This window comes from Alosa pseudoharengus, unplaced genomic scaffold (genome assembly GCF_046254945.1).
Source record: "Alosa pseudoharengus isolate Yale_2024_CS ecotype anadromous, Long Island Sound unplaced genomic scaffold, YU_APseudo_1.1 YU_APseudo_1.1_scf_11, whole genome shotgun sequence".
NCBI lineage: Eukaryota > Metazoa > Chordata > Actinopteri > Clupeiformes > Clupeidae > Alosa > Alosa pseudoharengus.
In genome coordinates this window covers 28,306,805-28,327,104 of record NW_027468576.1, presented here as the reverse complement: position 1 = coordinate 28,327,104, position 20,300 = coordinate 28,306,805, and the positions used below count along the sequence as shown (strand labels likewise).

Here is a 20,300-nt window from a genome sequence, read left to right as displayed (position 1 = left end):
TGCCATCAGGGTGTCAGCGACAGTTCAAGGCTGTGTGAGTTGATGGTAATTTGCACTTGTGACCTAGTTGGCAGTGATTTGACACCTTGTTTTTCAATTATTGAAAATGTTTTGAACATCTGGTCAGGGTTTGCAGACTATATAAACACTAATCATTGTGTGCGTGAATGTGTGATTTTATTGGGCTATTTGTTGAAAACATCTGAAATGCTAGACTCAGTTATTAGTCTCAAAGTATTTTTTGATTTCAGTATGCTTTGCTCATGCTTTTAAGGGTTGTATAGTTTCACTTTTGAATGTAAAGAAGTTAAAGAATATTTATGATGTAAATATGTACATTGTTGCCTGTTTATCAGAACTGATGAAATTAGTACAGTGTAACTTATGAGATGCTTAAGGAAATGTAGCATGTCAGACTTGCCTGTTTCTGATGTGTGTTCTGTGTGTTTTGCAGATGCCGCGTCCAAGCAAGCGCTCCAGGGCAGGCAAAAAAATACAGGCTGATATAAGGTCCACTAAGGTCAGGCTGGTGAACTTTTCATTCTGTCCTGATGTATTATGATTGTGTGTATAATAGAAAACATGTCATTTTGAACACTGTTTAAATGTTGCTTCCAGTTAGCAATTGCAGTAGTTTTTACATTTGCTTGAATGTTTAGGGGAAGGGCAGGTAGGCTGTGTACAACCATGTATGTCAGGTCATGTATGCAGGTTTGTGAAAGTAGTTGTTTCCCTTTCTTCTAAGTAGATGTTCTGATACACATACATATGCTGGAGTTTTATCCTCAGAAAGTTTTTGAGATGGTACAGTACAGATTATATGATGTTTCAGCTTTCTGCTTTTTATTAGTGATTTAGTGGAATATTAGTGGTTTGATATCTGCATTATATGAATGTTGAATAACAATTCTCTAGTAAATGTACAGTCAGGTAGTGGAGTGCAAGTCTGAGTTCATTGTCAATAGGATCATAATTGTATATTAAATCTTTTTAGTATGATGGTTGAGTTCAGGTTCATGTAAGTGCCGTATCAAAAATGTGTGATCATGTATGGGTTGTTTTATAGCATAGATGGATTCTTTTATGAGAGAGAGATTATTCAACACTGATATGGTCAGATACTGCTTGGTCATGGTCAGTGGTAGGAGGATCTTTGTTGGCTGTCCAGTTCCTCACAGATGATTATAAAATTCTGGCCTCACCTCAAGATCGATGTAGTGGTTGTTAACAGGATAGGCATTGTACTTTGATGTGATGGCTCTTGTACCATAAGCACTTACGTTACAGTAATCTTGATGCAGAGAAGGGCAGCTCTGTTAGGAATGGACTCAGAATGGTGCACTGTTTGTAACGCTTTACACTTAGATGGTGTCATGACTGTTATTGGCATGCAAACAGTAGAAATGTTTTCTATAGCCAAGATGTCCAACTTTGATTGGTGAATCATACTGTATAATCATACTGTATAAATGTGAGCTATGGTGCTTTCTAAACATACTACTACTACTACTGTCAGTTCTAGTTGGCCTCCCTGCATGTGTTGTAAAACCTTTAGAGATTATTGAGAAGGCAGCAGCAGCATGTCTGATATTTTCTTAGCCTAAGAGGACAGATGCTTCTTGTTGTCTGCATTGGCTTCCTATTGCAGCTAGAATTAAATTCAAAACCCTGACATTGGCATATATGGCTTTTACTTGGTCAGCTCCATCTTATTGTAATATGATCCCGCCTTACATTCCTTCTAGACCACTGCGTTCCTCCAATAAACAACTTGTGTGTCGTTCAATGATTCAGTCTAGATCTAGACTTTTTCTCCTTTGTGCTACCTCAGTGGTGGAATGAGTTGTCTACTGGTACTTCCTCTGATGACAGTTTGCACTTCCTAGTTAGATCCTAGGTTATTTGTTGCCATTGTTAGTTTCTTTTTGGTTGTTTTGATGGTTTGTTGCCAACAGATCATTAAAAGCCACAGCAATGAAGAGGACTGATCAATGATTTTATTGTTATGATTGTTGCGTCACAGACTTATCTTTAACTTGTTGCCATAGCAATTGAGCAATTTTGTATTAACATCTTTAGTTGTATCAACATGTATTCTTTACTTGAGTCATTATAATTTTACATGAATTAGTGTAATTATGTTTGGATGAAAGTATCTGCCAAATACCATAACAAATGTGAATGATTGCATGTTTTCATAGAAGTGGAAAGACATTGTCAATCACGCTGGGTTTTTGTTGCAACAGTTGAATGGTCAAACAACCATGGTATCATTACATGTGACTGACTAATGTGTTTTGTTGTAGATGCCGGTTGATGTTGCTGAGCCAGGACAGACTACAGTGGACCGAGATACCGAGGTTTTGCCACCGCTACCTCGTAAAAATAAAGCAAGGGCCGAGGTTTTGCCAGCGCTACCTCGTAAAAAAAAGGCCAGTGCTCCGCAGTCTTCGGACGCCAACTTTGCTCCCGTACTGTTCACGTATTGCTCACGTACTGCTCAAACTCAGCCAAACTCTGCTCAAACTCAGCCAAACTCTGCTGAAACTGCTCAAACTCAGCCAAACTGCTGACTCTCTGAATATGTGCCATGACTCTGCAAACCCACTGTCAAATACTTTGACTTCTAATGCTACTAATGATTGTTTGATTGAATCTGTTGACTTCCCAGAGAGATCTGTGCTGATGGGGTCCTTTCATCAAGGCGATTCACGGTTTGGTAATGTGCGCAACAAGCAGTGTGGTGCCATCAGTTTGACTGCTGTTTTGAAGTCCAAGATGAAGAACGTGTGGAGTTGGGAAACTCGAGATCTTGATGATGTTTTGATTAAGGGAACTGTTCTTTACAGGTCAATGAGTGCACAGGGTAAAATAAGAGACCAAGGAAGGGGTTACATTGCTGTGTCTGAATTGCCTAGGCAATATGAAGTGTGGAATTGTGATTTCTCAATAAACTTTGCTGATTCTTACACTGGATTTATTCAGGTTGATGACTATGACAATGCTTTACGTGATGTTGCCATGCCTTTTGATGTAGCACTGCAGCGGGCGCTGTTTAGCAATGATGCTTGTTTGTTAACCATTTGTGCTAACACATGTGCTGTAGTGAATGCAGGAGCAAGGTTTGCGTTTGTTGATTCACACGCTAACAGAAATGTCAACCAGAAAGGTGAGAGAACAAGTTGTGTTGCATACTTCAGCTCTATACACTCCCTGGTCACATATGTTTACGACTTTGCACGATCTTTTGGCATAAGCACACCAAGGTTTGAGGTAACTGGAGTCACAGTAATTGATGCCCAGATGGACGATTCATCCAGCTGTTCAACGAGCTCCGCAAGTTGCCGTCCACTCTACACCGATGTGAAGTGTAAGCCTAAAGTGTGTGAACGAGTTGTAAGTGGGTCGTCTACAGTTGCAGCTAATTTCACAAGTGGCACAGAAGCTTCACAGACCATACCAGACACAAATGCTTGTTCTAATGTAAACAGTAGACCACTCTACAGTGACGTTTTGAGACAAGTTCCCAGTAAGGGTGTTAAGCAAAACAAAATTGCAACAGACGATGTCATTCTTATTGATGCAGGTGCTAACGAACAGTCTTTTCAACCTTTAAACTGTGATGTGCAGGCAACTGATGATGTCATTATAAGTAATGTAAGAGTTCCCAAACATGCTTTTAAACCTTTAACTCGTCAGGACCAGGATGCACTGTGCACATGTTTAGAGCTTCAAAATGGAAATGTTGATGTAGGCCTAATGGCAACAACTGATATTGATGACATGGGATGTCCCTGTAAGATAAAAAGTATAAAACCTGATGGGAATTGCTTTTACCGCAGCCTAGCCTTTAGCATTTGCCACAATGAAGACAAGCATTTGAAAATAAGACGGGCTGTCGTGCAACACCTTCAGAGAAACGGCACCACATTTGAAACATATCTGAGGGATGAATACACATCTGTGCAGGATTATGTCACTAAATCAAGGATATATTACTGTGGTTCATGGGCAAAAGAAATTGATATTTTTGCTGCTGCTGACTTGTTGCAAACAACTATCTTTACTTTCAATGATGGAAGATGGAATATGCACAGACCTATAGACTCTCAGACATGCAGAGATAATTGCATCTATTTAAATCACACTGGTAATCATTATGAAGTTGTTGAATGTGTACAACACAAAGATGCAAAAAGGCCTTGTGCAGGAACATGCCAGCCAGTCAAGATTGATGACAACTTGAGGCCACAACGGAAAAGAAAGCTGAAAGATGAATCAGAAAATGTGAAAGCAAAGAAAGACCGCCAACGATATCAAAATGATAATGATTACAGACGGAGAAAACTTCAGTATGACAAAGATAAGTACCAGAAAGATGAGCTTGCCAAACAGACTAAGCGTCACTGCTCTCGTGACTATTTTCTAAAGAAATACAGAACAAATATGGACTTTAGGAAATTAGTGCTTCAGCGTTTTCAGAGAAAATATCATACTAATCCAAAATTTAAGAAATTACGAAGTGTTTATTTTCAAAAGAAATATAAGGAAAATACAGATTTTCAAGCAAAGGTACGAGAGGATTCCAAAGACAAATACAAGAGAAACCAGAAACATCAGAATGCTGTCCGTGCTTATTCTAAGGCTAAATACATGAGAAACCAGAAACATCAGAATGCTGTCCGTGCTTATTCTAAGGACAAATACAAGAGAAACCAGAAACATCAGAATGCTGTTCGTGATTACTCTAAAGATAAATATGCAACAAACAGTAAATTTCAGAGACTTGTCCGTGATTACAGTCATATGAAATACAAGAAAAATATTGGATTCCAGAACAAAATTAAAGAGCATAACAAGAGCAAGTATCAAGAAAATGAAAACATCCGTATAAATAAAATCAAAAGAAGTCGTGAGAGTTGTTTAATATGGCAGAAGAAACAGGAAGACATTGGCCTAGCTATTGATCATTTTCGTCAGGAGGTCAGCCGTGGTCCTGAATATGTATGCTCAGTATGTCACCGTTTACTCTTCAGGAAGCAAGTGGTTGAGTGTAAAAGACATAACTATGAAAGAAAAGGAGCAGAAGTGGCTGCATTGGCTAATAGATGCATAACATTGCAATATTTACATGTGTGTGATGTTGAATGTGATCAGAAATGTAAGTTGTCTGATAGTCCATCAAGCAAATTATGGATTTGCCATACATGTCATCGTAAAATACTTGGAGGAAAACTTCCCGAAGAGAGTGTTACCAACAACATGCATTTGGATGATATTCCAGCGGAACTTAAATGTTTGAACTCTTTGGAACAACATCTCATTGCACGTCACATTCCCTTCATGAAGCTGTTGTGTTTGCCGCGAGGCCGCCAGAGAGCTTGCCATGGTCCTTGCGTCTCTGTTCCTGTTAATAACGCAAATGTGACAAATATACTCCCAAGAAATGAATGTGATGATAAGATGATAAGAGTGAAACTGAAACGCAAGTTGACATATAAAGGTCATTACGAGTACATGTATGTCCACACTGATCGTGTCAGAAATGCACTGAGGTATTTGATGGCAAACAATAAATGGTACGGTGATGTGACTATGAATGACGAATGGGTAAACTCTCTGAATGGCACTGACCAGCATGAGGAAAGTACCAAACAGGAAACACCTGATAACAGTGATGATGACAATGTTCCTGAAGAGCAAGCAGAGGAAGATGTGACTTATATCAAAGACCAGAATGGGCTTTTGTCAGATACATCATTACAACCTGTCGATCTGGGTTCAGAGATCATTGATCAGAATTTTCAGGATATACTTAATGTGGCACCAGGTGAAGGTAACAGTCCAGTGAGGTTGCTGTCCGATAAAACCAACGAGGCAAAATGTTTCCCTGTTTTGTATCCATCTGGTGGACCTACATTCCATGATGAAAGAGAGTCCAAAATAACTCTGTCACGGTACCTGAATACACGCATTCTGAATGCAGATGGGCGTTTTGCACAGAACACAGACTTCATTTTTTACGCACAATACATATCAGAGGTGCATCAAGTTGTATCTGGTGTATCAGTGGCATTACGCAAAGGTGGCGGCAACTCCTCTCTGAAAGACGCATCACTAGACATGTTGTTGAACTCAGAGTCGTTGGGTAAAATATTGCGCAATGACGAAGGATACAAGTTCTTACGAGGAATTCGTGGCACACCTCCATACTGGATGTCAGTTCAGAAAGATTTATTTGCCATGATAAGACAACTCTCCATACCCACGTTCTTTGCATCTTTTAGCTCTGCAGATTTGAGATGGCCTGAAATGCTGAATTCTGTTCTAAGAATAGAAGGTAAACAAACGTCTGTTGACGATCTTGACTGGTCTGACAAATGTGGACTCATACGTCGAAACCCTGTGACAGCGGCAAGAATGTTTGATCACAGATGGCATTGCTTTCTCCGTGATGTAATCATGTCGCCAGCAGAACCCATAGGGAAAATAAAGGACTACTTTTATCGTGTTGAATTTCAACAGCGTGGTTCTCCTCATGTCCACTGTCTTTTTTGGGTTGAAAATGCTCCCAAGATTGATAAAGAGAGTGATGATGAAGTGGCACAGTTCATAGATACGTACATCACCTGTGAGATTCCACCAGAAACAGATGCAGAGCTTTACGAGGTTGTGAGCAGCGTACAGAGGCACAGCACAAGACACTCTAAGACTTGCCGCAAGAAAAACACAGTGTGCAGGTTCAACTTCCCACGACCACCATCAAGCTGTACTTTCATCACAAGAGGCGGTAACTGTGAGGACTTGAATGGCAATGATGACAATAAAAGTGCGAGTGCAATAATAAAGAATGTTAAAACTGCGTTGACCATGCCTGACATGAATTTTGATACAGCCGATGCATTTTTTGAGTCTCTTGGGATAGATCAAGGTTTGTTTGAAAAGGCGTACAACATATGTTCCAAAAAGAAAATCATTGTCCTGAAACGAAATCCTGGAGACATTTGGGTGAACCAGTACAACAAAGACTTACTCCGTGCTTGGCAAGGCAATATGGATATCCAATATGTCACAGATGCCTTTTCAGTCGTGGTTTACATACTGTCGTACATTACAAAAGCAGAACAAGAAATGGGTTTGCTCTTACAACGTGCCCAAGATGAGTCAATGAATGGCAACCTTGATGCAAAAGCAGCATTCAAACAGCTTGGAAGTGTTTACCTACACAACAGAGAAGTTTCAGCCCAAGAAGCAGTGTATCGATTAACACACATGCACTTGAAAGAATGCTCCCGTGACGTACAGTTCATTCCAGTTGGTGATAATCCTGTTAGGATGAGTTTACCATTGCATGTCCTCCAAACTAAAGCCCAGTTCCAAGACTGTAATGACGAAAGCAGCATTTGGATGACCAATGTGATTGAGAGGTATAAGAGCAGACCCCAGAATGCACAATTTGAGGATTTATGCCTGGCCAGTTTTTGTTCTGAATACAGAGTTCTATCAAAGTCACAGGTTCCGACTGAAAGAGATTCACATGACATAATACAGCTCAACAACAACTGTGGCTTTGTGAAACGAAGGACCCGAACTGAACCTGCTGTCGTGAGGTATCCCAGATTTTCTCCCACAAAAAACCCCGAAAAGTATTTCCATTCATTGCTGCAACTGTTTTTGCCTTACTATGAAGACTGTCACCTCAAACCGCCCCAGTTTGATACATATGAGCATTTCTATAAAAATGGTGCAGTGAAATGTGGCGTTGATGTTCAAAGAGTGCAGTCGATTGTGGATACCAACAAAGCTTTATTTGAAAAAGAAAGTGATGAGATTGACAGAGCTAAACAGTTGCTGGAAGACAAAATTGATCTAGAAGATGCCTGGGCTCAAATATGTCCTGAAACAGAAAGGGAGCGTCTTCGTTGTTTGGATCTGATGAAAGAAAAAGTTGTAGATGATGAAGGTGATGATGATGACAAACTCATTCCTGACCTGACAGCAAACCCACAGACTACATGCACTTTGGAAACAAATCATGTGTCAATGCCCAGAGAGGATGCATTGCATTTATTACGGTCATTAAATGAAGAACAGTCTGTCATATTCTATGCTGTTCGTAGGTGGTGTTTGCAGAAACTGTTTGGACAAAATCCTGAACCGTTGCGATTATTCATCACTGGTGGAGCAGGAACGGGGAAAAGCCATTTAATCAAAGCGATACATTATGAATCAACCAGGCTGTTGTCACAGATTGCTGAAAATCCTGAGGATCTCACTGTGCTTCTAACAGCACCTACAGGTGTGGCTGCATATAACATTGGCGCTGCGACAATTCACAATACTTTCTCCATTGGTGCAAATGTCAAACTGCCGTATCAACCACTAGGTGATGAGAAAGTCAATTCTTTGCGAACCAAAATGGGCAGCTTGCAAATTCTGATCGATCATTGATGAAGTGTCCATGGTCGACCACCGTCTTCTGGCCTACATTCATGGTAGACTGCGTCAAATCAAGCAGACTGGTGATTATTCCTTGTTTGCAAAAGTTTCCCTGATTTGTGTGGGTGATTTTTTTCAACTCAAGCCCGTGAAAGGCACACCTCTATTTTCTGAAAACAAAGGAGCCAACCTGTGGGACAACAACTTTGAGGTTGCAGAACTAACTAAAGTTGTTAGACAAGAAAATGCAGCATTTGCGGAAATGCTTAATCGTCTCAGAGTCCGTAAAAAGAACGAACCTCTCACTGACCGTGATGTTCTCACGTTGAAGCAGCGTGAAACTGGTGAGGAATCTAATGACATTCATGTGTATGCTACAAATGCGGAGGTTGATGAATATAACGTGAAGAGACTGCAAGAGATCTGCCCAGACGCAATCAGCATACGTGCTCAAGACTTTGTCCGAAATCCCAAAACTGGAAGAATGGAACGGAAAGTTGGCTTTCACACAAAAGTTTTCAACTCTTGCTTGCCTAAATGTGTTTCGTTGGGTGTTGGAGCAAGGGTCATGTTGAAGAAGAACATAGATGTGTCTGATGGCCTTGTCAACGGAGCATGTGGCACAGTCGTGGAAATCATTCAAAGTCAACAAGACGATGACATGCCTGCAGCTATCCATGTGGAGTTTGAAGACCCTAATGTAGGAAAGATCCAGAGGTCAAAAGCAAAAAGGGTTTCCGAACGTTCAACGATAGTGGAAGTGCAAGAGGAACAAGTGGCTAATAATGGTGGTGTACGAAGGCAACTGCCGATTAGCCTGGCCTGGTCAGTAACTATACATAAATGTCAAGGGCTTACTGTTGAAAGGGCTGTTGTATCACTCAAGAAGATCTTTGCTCCAGGGCAAGCATACGTTGCGTTGAGTCGCGTGAGAACTCTCGGTGGGCTGATAATTGAGGACTTCAAAGAATCTGCCATATTTTGTGATAACAAAGTAGATTTGGCTATGAAAAGCTTGCCTAAGTTTAACTTTGGAATGTCTGTTTCATCCAACATGAACACTGTGTGCACAGTAGCACTTCACAATGTGCAGAGTCTGAATGCTCACATTCAGGATGTTCAATCCCATAAAGCCCTCATGAATGCTGACTGTATTTGCTTAACAGAGACGTGGCTCAATGTAGACACTGATGAAGAGCCACAACTTCCAGGATACATCTTCAAACACAATCCGAGGGGAAACTGTTACGATGACTCCGAGCCAGCCTTTGGAGCGCTGAAACAACAACAAAGAGGTGGAGTTGGTGTGTATTGTTCAGAAAACATTGATGTGCAGGTGTCAATTCCAGAAAGATGCAATTTGGAATGTCTGTATTTTGAAATACCTCATGCAAATTTGACTGCTGCTGTGTTGTACAGGCCCAGCTCTTATAAGATTGACATGTTTCGAGAGCAGTTATTACAGGTCATTTTTGAACTTGAGAAGCATCCAGGGAGAAAGCTCATCATGGGAGACTTCAATGAGGACATATTCGTATCTTCTACAATTCTCAAGTTACTGGAACGGCATGGATACAATCAGCACGTACAAGCAGCTACAACTGAAAAAGGTACATTAATAGATCATGTTTACACTAAAGGCACAGAACATGTTGTTGTTGAAGTTGTGCAGACATACTACAGTTTTCATGAAGCCATACTGATCTCACTGTTGTAATAATGTTATCTGTGATTAATGATATTTGTCTTTGAATAGGTAAGTATTTATATTCTGGATATGTTATGATGTCATTATGAGTTTACTCCATATTCCGTCCCCTGAGCGGGGTTAGGATGGGTGGGTGGGTGGTGGCAAGGAGAGAGCATACACTGGACGGCTCCTTGCAGGGCATGGGAGGGGTATAGGGGCCATTTTCCAAAAGAAGTTGCAAATAACGGTAAATATATACAGATGAATGTGTAAATATCAGAAAACAATACAGTTGATTTATTATCTAGGTGATTTTTGTTTTAAGTCAGTGGATCGTTCCTTAATTGTCTCAAGCATTTTAGGCTATTTCTTGTTAATGTTGGTCAAATTATTTCATTTTGGTTGTATCACACCACCATTATACCAAGTTATGTGTAATGCTTTAAATGCTAACAAGAATCCAAATTAAAGTTATAATGAATGGACAGACATAGCGTATTGAATGTTTATATCTTTACTGTTATTGTAAACCTTAAAATTATCAGTGAATTACAGTTAATACGATAACAGTCCAGGACAATAAACACAGCTGTACTGTGACTTACTGTTAGTCCAGTAAAATAAAAATCAGCCATATTATTTTACACAGATATTACAGTCAGTTAAAGACTGGTATTATTATTGCAACACTGAGTTGAAGGAAAACAATACCATAAATCTTCATTGAAGTGAAAGAATAAATTGTGTATGAATGAATTGTCTCGAGATTGTGTAAGAATGCTGAAAACAAACAAAGAAAACAAATCTTAAAAGTGCAACTTCTTTTGGAAAATGGCCCCTATACAGGGAACTTTTTTGTTCAACATATTCATGAATTATGGAATTATACCAAGTGGACAGTCATGCAATTGCTGTTTATCATGCTTATCGAAGGTGTCTAAATCACCACCAATTTGCAGCTAACTCACAGTTTTCAACACATACAGTAGTGTGACACAAAAAGTGTTTTGCTTCACCCTTATTGTGATATATGCGTTGACACAGTAAAGTCATGATACCATACTGTATGTACAAGATCACTGTACAATCTCTGTCATTTACTGTGGGATCAGTTCTGTTGCCTTTAAGATAACACAGGTCAGAGGTCCAGCCTACATCTCGCTGCAACACCACTATTTCTTGGAAAAGGGCAGAATCTCCAAGGACATTCAGTTTGGTGGAGTTGTCACCAGTACCAGGGCATTTGAAGGACATGAAAGCCATGGACAACAATGCAGTCTGCTGAGACAAGCATGTGAGTAAACATGCTTGCTGGAAACAGGTGATGTGTAAATGATTCAAATTCAAGGACACATTCAGAAGAATACTATTTGGATTAATAAAAAAAGACAGCAACAACAGCCATTATTCCTGTGTGGGACTACACGGCTGTTTTAAGCAGTGATTTCTATGTCTACCGAGACTGACAGGTGAATCTTAGCAATGTGTACTGTATATCTTTCATACCAATTGAACTGAACACCTTACCATTTTTGTTTGAGTGATGAAAATGCATGTTAGAAGATATTTACATATTTAGCACTGTCCACTTGGTATGCAGTTCTGTAAACAGGGTCTAATACACATGATTACACAATTTAGTATTACACAATTCTAAATTGCATTATTAAAGTAATTCAAATATGCATCAGTTGATCATTTAATTTACAAATGTGTTACAATATATTGGCAGACTTTAGATAATTATTTTGTTTATGTAAAAACTAGGGCTGTCAAAATAACTGATTAATTTTGATTAATTAATTTGAGAAAAAATAACTGATTAAAAAAATTAGTGCAGATTAATCGATTCCGTATGACCTTTGACCCCGAGCCGTTCTAGTCAGTAAAATTTAGACTGTAAAATGAAGGAGAGAGAAGAAAACGTGGTACCTGGATCATTGATTGGATTATTTACTTTTAAAAAATGGCCTGATGGTGTTGATAAAAATAAAGTGTTGAAAATAAAGTCCTTTGCAATGTCTGCAGCAAGGAATTTGCATATCACCGGAGTTCATCAACTCTATAGTCGCACATCAATGCAATTGTGTCGCCTAGGTTATATCTGTGGCCTGAAATGCCTTGTATGTGAAAAAAAAAAACTTCTTCCCGAAGCACTTTTGAATTTATTTCCTCAGCATATTAGGTCATATCATAGTGAAAATAATAATAAAAGAGTTGAACTTTAATGTCACTAATGCTGATTATTCAATGATTCATTTGAATTTAAATATTTAAAATACTTTCACAGCAAAAATTATATATGCGATTAATTTAGATTAATTAATCACAGAGTATGTAATTAATTAGATTAATTTTTTTAATCGATTGACAGCCCTAGTAAAAACGCTATGTTTTGACATGAAGAATTCTGAGAAGAAAGTTTGTTTTTATTTCTAAGTTTTAGATTGGGTGAGGACAATTCAGTTGGCTGCTTAAATCAACCCAGGACAATTTTCAGCCATTAGTCCTATACAACTACTTGAAATAATACATACTTAATTGTTTAAGTTTTATTTTTTTCTGCCTGTGTGATGTGTTGTTTGTTTTTCATTTGGGCCTGATTTTGTATTAGACTGTTCTTTTGTGTGGGACTGATTTGTTTTAGCTTCAACTGTACTAAAAGCATTTTGTTATCACACCAAGGACTGTAATTTAGATGGTGTGTAACATGTTTCTTTACTTGTTGATACATTGAATGCACTATTTTTATTTTATTTTATTTATATATTATTATGTTTTGTTTTGTTATTGTCAATTATTGTGAAGTATGTTTTGGCATGGATAATTACAAAGAAGGAAAAAGAAGGAAGAGTTATTGACATTATATCAGAAGAGTTACTGATGCTCTATGAATTTCATTTCATAATGTGATATATGGAATCTGTTCACTAAGATATTGCTAAATTTCACTGCTGGATCTGTACAATTAACCACCACAAAACAATGGACTGAATATGGAGTGCACTTTGTAAGACAAAACTGAACCAACCACTACAGAGGCTGTCATGAGATCTTCTGACATATTGACATTATGTGAGTACCCATTATATTTAACTGTACATTTTTTCAAAGACAGCCATCCTAATTCTGATTCATGCACTTTTGACAGGATATAAACTTTAAGAAAAATAAATGTTGCTTTATTTCACCTGTGTAACAATAGCATGTAGACTTTTATTGTAAATGTACATCTGCTCTCAAATGACAATACAGAAAATGTTGGCCAAGGCCCAGCAGTGCAGCCTTCTGAGTGACTTGCACCAGACACTGGGCCTGTTGAGGATCACATACATCCGCCAGCAACGCAGCCTTCTGAGTGACCTGCACCAGACACAGGGCCTGCTGAGGATCACGGACATCCTCCAGGAATGCAACCTTGCAAGGGACCTGCACCAGTCACAGTGTCTGCTGTTGAGAATCACATACATCCACCAGCCTCACAGTCTTCCGAGTGACCTGCACCAGTCCTGCTGCGGATCACGGACATCCGCCAGCAACGCAGCCTTCCCAATGAACTGCACCAGTCACAGAGCTCGCTGCGGATGACGGACATCTGCCAGCCATGCAGCCTTCTGAGTGACCTGCACCAGACACAGGGCCTGCTGTGGATCACAGACATCTGCCAGACCCACAGCCTTCTGAGTGACCTGTACCAGTCCTGCTGTAGATCATGGACATCCGCCAGCAACGCAGCCTTCTGAGTGACCTGCACCAGACACAGGGCCTGCTGAGGATCACGGACATCCTCCAGGAATGCAGCCTTGCAAGGGACCTGCACCAGTCACAGTGTCTGCTGTTGAGAATCACATACATCCACCAGCCTCACAGTCTTCCGAGTGACCTGCACCAGTCCTGCTGCGGATCACGGACATCCGCCATCAATGCAGCCTTCCCAATGAACTGCACCAGTCACAGAGCTCGCTGCGGATGACGGACATCTGCCAGCCATGCAGCCTTCTGAGTGACCTGCACCAGACACAGGGCCTGCTGTGGATCACAGACATCTGCCAGACCCACAGCCTTCTGAGTGACCTGTACCAGTCCTGCTGTAGATCATGGACATCCGCCAGCAACGCAGCCTTCTGAGTGACCTGCACCAGACACAGGGCCTGTTGAGAATCACATACATCCGCCAGCAACGCAGCCTTCCGAGTGACCTGCACCAGTCCTGCTGTAGATCATGGACATCCGCCAGCAACGCAGCCTTCTGAGTGACCTGCACCAGACACAGGGCCTGCTGAGGATCACGGACATCCTCCAGGAATGCAGCCTTGCAAGGGACCTGCACCAGTCACAGTGTCTGCTGTTGAGAATCACATACATCCGCCAGCAACGCAGCCTTCTGAGTGACCTGCACCAGACACAAGGCCTGTTGAGGATCACATACATTTGCCAGTCTTACAGCGTTCTGAGCGAGATGCACCAGTCCTGCTGCAGATCACTGACATCCGCCAGCAACGCAGCCTACCGAGTGGCCTGCACCAGTCACAGAGCTTGCTGCGGATGACGGACATCCGCCAGCAACGCAGCCTTCTGAGTGACCTGCACCAGACACAGGGCCTGCTGAGGATCACGGACATCCTCCAGGAATGCAGCCTTGCGAGGGACCTGTACCAATCACAGGATCTGCTGAGGATCACGGACATCCAACAGCAAAGAACCCTATCAAAATCTTATCAGGTTAGGTGATTATCCATGCTTTTCTTGTTCCAAAAGATGCAATCTAAATGTTTCTGCATATTTTAGTAGGATGTACATTTTATACACTGTTAATGAATAAACATTTTGCTTTCTTACATCTGTAGAACAAAAGAATGTATACTTTTATTGTAAATTTACATCTGCTCTAAAATTACCTTACAGATAATGTTTGCCCAGTTTCAAAGAATACACCTGCTGAGATGCTTCAGAGCTGTGGTGTGGCCACTGCCACAGGTATGCACAGGACTGGTCTATACGTCTGTTCCATAAGACACACCAATGGTGAGGACTGCCGAGGTTCATGGACATTCACAAGCCACACAGCCTATCAAACTACCTGTAGCAGACAGAGAGCCTGCTGAGACTCATCCTCCTTTTCGTTTGGTGGTTGTGGTGGTGCAGACGGACTTGTACTTGTCAGAGTGCTTGTTGAGGTTCATGGACCCTCACCAGCCTTGGGACCTGCTGAAGCTCATGCAGCTGATCTTGGCAATCTACAACAGCACTACAGGCCAGCATTACAAAGGGCAATGAGCTGTAGATGTGGCAATCTACTGACTAAGGGATGGCAAGCCCAGTTAAGAAGAGTGTCTTTGTGCTGTATATTATTATAGGACCATTTTAGTAATACACAAGAAATAGAAGTAATTGGGGCTGTAATGACTTCATGGTTTTTTTTTTTTTAACATCTTGAACATCTTTGCTTTTTGTTCTATCATTGTTTTATGTGGAACTTTCTATTCCTTACATTACATTTGATACAATAATTCTAAATAAATGTCATACTAAGGAGGATAGTTTTTAAGGTATTTGTTTGCATAACATCATGCAATTTCTACCTCTTCAAATGGAACACTTATTGTTTATAATGTTTTGATAACAAACCAGAATAATTCAGAAAATATGTTAAGATGTTTATATATTAACTAAGCATAGAAAAGATGTGATGATGTGAATCACATGACAAAAAGGACACATGTTTAAAGATGGTTTCGTCTACTACAGAGTTGTAGTAGATTATCAATGACTACAGTAATGACTTTTAGTCCATAAATAGCCTGAAAGTTAACAGACTAACCACACTCAAGTATTAACTAACCTTAATGTTAGATTGTAAGATTGTAAAATATATGTACACTTTAATTATATATCACTAGCTATGCTATAATGAAATTGTGATTAATAAAGTACAATTTGTTTGCCTTATCTTTCTTTACTCAAAAAAGATTACTCAGTGAATTTTTAACTTAATTATAAACTTAAATATTTCAAGTTTTACATACTTATACATAAACTGTTATCAAACTAAATTGCATGACATCAAACGTTTGCACATGTCAGCGACAGGACCTTTTTCAATAGCCAGTAAGGGTGAAATGCAAACACATGAAGACTTACAAGCCAAATGCAGTTTTGTTAATTGCAGTGCCATATATAGGTCAAAGGTCACCAAATTTCTTGAGCTTTCAGCCTTTGGTTTTAATACATGAAAGGGTTGCTGTTTTCACATTTTGAACAAAATCCAAGCTGGTTGTAAGATCAGTTACAGTATGTTGAGGTCACAAGTTGGTATGTGTTGGCCTTAGGAACTCCAAGAGTATTAAGTTGTAAGTTGTAATTCCAAACACATCAATAGTTACAAAACAAAATGCATTTTTGCTAATTGCAGGTCAAAGATCACCTAATTTATTGAGCCTCCTAATTAGTTTGTTAGTCCATGTACAAAGTTTGGTTTTGATACCTGAAACGGTTGCTAAGATATGAGCTCACTGCCTGTTTGGCGGCTTTGCCACTGATTTTGTTTGGCAGTTACAGATGAACGGTTTTACATATGGCTACAAAAACAGTTGTTATGCATGGTCTAAAGATGCCCTGTGCCAATTTTAGTGAAGATCAGAGGAAATGTGTTACCTGTGAAAACTTTTTAGTGTTTTTGATTAAATCCAAAATGTCGGCCAAATAAATTACGATGACATCACAAGTTGGCCTGGGTCAGCCTAAGGACCTCCAACAGTATTACCAGACACCACTAGTACGTTTTAATTCCAAACACATCAACAGTTACAGGCCAAAATTTGCTGATTGAAGCGCCCCCTAGAGGTCAAAGGTCACGAAATGTTTTGAGCGTCCTCCCAATGGGGTCTGAAGTCCATGTGCTAAGTCTGGTTTTGATACATGCAAGGGTTGCTGAGATATGAGCTCACTTCCTGTTTGGCGGCTTCGCCACCAATTTCGATTGGCTGTTACGGACGAATGCTTTTGTCAATTGTTCCAGAGAGCAATATCTTGATAGCTTATGGTCTGAAGATGGTCTGTGCCAATGTTGGTGAAGATCAGATGAAATTTGTGACCTGTGAAAACTTTTTGATGTTTTTGATTAAATCCAATATGGCAGCCGAATCAATTACGATGATATCACAAGTTGGCATGGGTCGTCCCAAGGACCTCCAACAGTATTACCAGACACCACAAGTGCATTCTAATTCTAAGTACAATAGCAGCTACAGGCCAAAAGGCATGTTTCTAAATTACAGCGCCCCCTAGAGGTCAAAGGTCACCAGATTTCTTGAGCGTCCCCCTGATTGGGTCCTGAGTCCATGTACAAAGTTTGGTTATGATAGGTGAATGGGTTGCTGAGATATGAGCTCACTTCCTGTTTGGCGGCTTCGCCGCAAATTTTGATTGGCTTTTACGGGCGAACGGTTTTAGTTCCGAAGACGAAAAGGAGTATGTTTTGTGAGGCTTGGTCTGAAGATCATGTGTGTCAGGTTTGGTGTCAATTGGCCAAAATGTGTGACCTGTGAAAACTTTTTAGTGTTTTTGATTAAATCCAAAATGGCGGAAAATCCATCATGGCGGAAAATGACGTCATAGGGTGCGTTGAACTCGGCTTGGTCCAAGAATTCCAACGATATCTCATTTTTGACAATCGGTCATATGGGTCAAAAGTTACGTGCGTGAACGCATGTCCAACTTTGGCCTGTTGGTGGCGCTAGAGCGCTCAAGGTGCCGATATGAAACTTGGTGAAATTATTCATGAGACTGTCCTCAATCAGTGTGCCAAATTTCACAACTTTTCACCAGACGGTTCTATGGGCTGCCATTGACTCCAATGGCGGAGGAAAGATGTTAAATAATAATAATAAATATAGCTGCAAGCAGCAATGAGGGGGCCAAGCAGAATAGGCTGGAGTAGCCATGGCGACAAGATAGAACTCAGCAGACATCCGCGATCAACAGTTTCAACTAGTGTCACATCAAAACATAACTGATTTTGTAGGGCTGAAACAGGGCTGAGAATTGCCAACGCCTCCGCCAGCCAGCCCCCCATCTAATCACCCCTGCCCATCCCCGCCCTTGCACGCACGCATTAGAATGAACTGGATGGAACATGTTGTCATCAGTTTCACATCAAAAAATAAAGAATCGATGAAACACATCAGCAACTACAGATCAAAATGCAAAATTGCAAATTGCAGCAACCTCTACAGGTCAAAGGTCACCAAATGTTTTGTGCGTCCTCCTAATGGGGTCATGAATCTATGTAGTAAGTTTGGTTATGATACATGGCAGGGTTGCTGAGATATGAGCTCACTTCCTGTTTGGCGGCTTCGCCATCATTTTTGATTGGCTGTTACGGAAGAATGCTTTTGTCAATTGTTCCAGAAAGCAATATATTGATAGGTTATGGTCTGAAGATAGTCTGTGCCAATTTTGGTGAAGATCAGATGAAATTTGTGACCTGTGAAAACTTTTTGATGTTTTTGATTAAATCCAATATGGCGGCCGAATCAATTATGATGACATCACAAGTTGGCCTGGGTTGGCCTAAGGACGTCCAAAAGTATTACCTGAAACCACTAGTGCATTTTAATTCTAAGCACAACAGCAGCTACAGGCCAAAAGGCATGTTTCTTAATTACAGCGCCCCCTAGAGGTCAAAGGTCACCAGATTTCTTGAGTGTCCCCCTGATTGGGTCTTGAGTCCATGCACCCAGTTTGGCTTTGATACATGCAAGGGTTGCTGAGATATGAGCTCACTTCCTGTTTGGCGGCTTCGCCGCAAATTTCGATTGGCTGTTACAGCCGAATGCTTCTGTCAATTGTTCCAGAAAGCAACGCACTGATAAGGCATGGTCTGAAGATGGTCTCTGCCAATTTTGGTGAGGATCCGCTGAAATTTGTGACCTGCAAAAACTTGTACGTGTTTTTGATTAAATCCAATATGGTGGCCGAATCAAGTACGATGACATCACAAGTTGGCTTGGGTCGGCCTAAGGACCTCCAACAGTATTACCAGACACCACTAGTGCATTTTAATTCTAACCACAACTGCAGCTACAGGCCAAAAGGCATGTTTCTAAATTACAGCGCCCCCTAGAGGTCAAAGGTCACCAGATTTCTTGAGCGTCCCTCTGATTGGGTCTTGAGTCCATGTACAAAGTTTGGTTATGATAGATAAATGGGTTGCTGAGATATGAGCTCACTTCCTGTTTGGCGGCTTCGCCGCAAATTTTGATTGGCTGTTACGGGCGAACGGTTTTAGTTCCGAAGACGAAAAGGAGTATCTTTTGTGAGGCTTGGTCTGAAGATCATGTGTGTCAGGTTTGGTGTCGATCGGACAAAATTTGTGACCTGTGAAAACTTTTTAGTGTTTTTGATTAAATCCAAAATGGCGGAAAATCCATCATGGCGGAAAATGACGTCATAGGATGCGTTGAACTCGGCTTGGTCCAAGGATTCTAAAAATACATCATTTTTGACAATCGGGTCATCTAGTCAAAAGTTACGCGCATGAACGCACGTCCAACTTTGGCCTATTGGTGGCGCTAGAGCGCTCATGGTGCCGGTATGAAACATGGTGAAATTAATCATGAGACTGTCCCCAATCAGTGTGCCAAATTTCACAACTTTTCACCAGACGGTTCTATGGGCTGCCATAGACTCCAATGGCGGAGGAAAGATGTTAAATAATAATAATAAGAAATCATAGAAACACAATGGGTGCCTTCGCAGCTTCGCTGCTTGGCCCCCAATAAGAAATCATAGAAACACAATGGGTGCCTTCGCAGCTTCGCTGCTTGGCCCCCAAATATAGCTGCAAGCAGCAATGAGGGGGCCAAGCAGAATAGGCCGGAGTAGCCACGGTGACAAGATAGAACTCAGCAGACACCCGGGATAAACAGGGCTGAAACAGGGCTGTGTATTGCCACCGCCTCCGCCAGCCAGCCCCCCCCACCTAATCACCCCAGCCCGTCTCACCCCGTCCTGCCCTGCCCTGCCCTGCCCTGCCCTTGCACGCATGCATTAGAATTAACTGGATGGAACATGCTGTCATCAGTTTCACATCAAAAAATAAAAGATTGATATAACACATCAGCAACTACACATCAAAATGCAATATTGCTAATTGCAGCACCCCCTACAG

The 20,300-nt window shown here is 40.8% G+C and overlaps 1 pseudogene; it reads left to right on the top strand.

Moving 5' to 3' along the window:
- Window positions 1-4,089: 4,089 nt before the first annotated feature.
- On the top strand, window positions 4,090-9,675 carry LOC143113459 (uncharacterized; annotated as a pseudogene).
- The last annotated feature ends 10,625 nt before the right edge of the window (window positions 9,676-20,300 follow it).